The 1621-nt window shown below is 53.3% G+C and overlaps 1 pseudogene; it reads right to left on the minus strand.

The window, feature by feature from the left end:
- Window positions 1-1109: 1109 nt before the first annotated feature.
- On the minus strand, window positions 1110-1282 carry LOC149362032 (U2 spliceosomal RNA; annotated as a pseudogene).
- Window positions 1283-1621: the final 339 nt, after the last annotated feature.

Here is a 1621-nt window from a genome sequence, read left to right on the forward strand (position 1 = left end):
GCTGACCCGGACGTCCTCCACACGAGGGCTTAAAAAATTAGGCAGTGGCTTAGCTCTGCGGTTAAGCCTGGATATGCAAGCGAAAAGCTTCAGTTGTGCCTGGTTTGACGTCATGGCTGTCGCAGTTGGCGCACAATGCACTGGGAGCACCACGATAACGGTGGAGGGGTTCGGCCGTCCACACGTACACTGCCTGACCCGCTCGGACGAAAAGAGTCAAAAGCAACTCATCGAAAGAGACCGGACAGCAGCCTACGCCAATGGGGTTCCGGACTGAGAGCTCCAACCGCCGCTACAACCTCCTCAATTATTTCATTAAAATATTTTCACTACTACTACTGCCTGTATGGAGGCTGAGGAGGAGACGCGGCCATGCTTTCTTACAAGGTTGCTTCAGTGACATGTACTGTGGTGTCCGTTCCTTTCGGGTGTACACCAAGATATGAGAGACAGGAATTTCCTTTGCTTAAAACCAATTTTCTTTTTATTTCCCGTTCCTTACGGCGCGGTTCGGGTGCCGACCGAGATATGAGTGTTTCCTGGCGCACTGTTTGTCTTTTATTTATTTTTATTTGTGCCGCGTGTAACGTCACTCGGTTTCGCGCATGCGCAGCTGTGGCAAATCTTGGCTCCGACGGCTGACATGAGGCGCGGCTGTGAAGCTTTCTGCTGGACGGAAGGATAGATAGGAGCTCCCCCTCTGAAACGGGGTGGTGGTAATTGCCACCACCCCGAGAGAGAGAGAGAGAGAGAGATAAAACTTTATTACAACAGCAATTCGGGGCACGCCCCAGGGTCCCCGCACGACCCCACTCCACTCAAGTGTTTATGTTCCGAAGGTCCATAACACTGGCAGCCCGGCCGGTGGCGATGGTCTGCACGGCCGGGTCCTCCGAGCGCAGCAGGGTCTCCCAGTCCTCCCAGGTCTTGAGGTTCTCTAGGTCCCGCGGGGGAGGGTCCGCCGGACAGAGGGAAAGGATGTGGAGGGAAGAGGCGAAGGGTTCTGGGCACCACCCCGAAACGTCCCGAAACGTCGTGTTTTTTAATGAGATCAGACCGGTGAGGGTAAAGGTTCTGCTTTTAGATTTGAGGAAACCTCACCCTTATAGGGTGAGTGGGCTAATCCCGGCGGCAGTGCTATACCGGGCCAACCCGTGGCGGAGGTGAGGCGAGCCTCGAGCACTACGCCAAATCACAAAAATATGTTTAATATCATAGGGTCCGAATAAGACCGTATCAGATATTAAGCCGATAAGAACAGATACTCACATAAGGGAAGTTTATTGGACCCTTAAACAAGAAGGGACGTCCGTCCCTCTACAAAACAAAGGTACATTACAGCGACTGACGTCGCCCGGTGCAAACATACACACGCAGGGAACTTAAGTGTCCAAGAACACAACATGTCTAGGAAAGTCCAAGAGTCCATACGCGCGGGGGAAGCACGCCGGATTTAAAAATCGCGCACAAAAGCCCGCGCACAACCATCGCGCACAAGTGACGCGTACAAACTAAAGCGCGAACAACGCGCACAAACCTCGCGCACAAACTTCGCGCACAAATCACGTGCACCAACCTCGCGCACGAACACAACGCGCAAACACAACGCGCAAACACAACG

The sequence above is a fragment of the Amblyomma mixtum genome, chromosome 2 (genome assembly GCF_055824585.1).
Source record: "Amblyomma mixtum isolate Tamu chromosome 2, ASM5582458v1, whole genome shotgun sequence".
NCBI lineage: Eukaryota > Metazoa > Arthropoda > Arachnida > Ixodida > Ixodidae > Amblyomma > Amblyomma mixtum.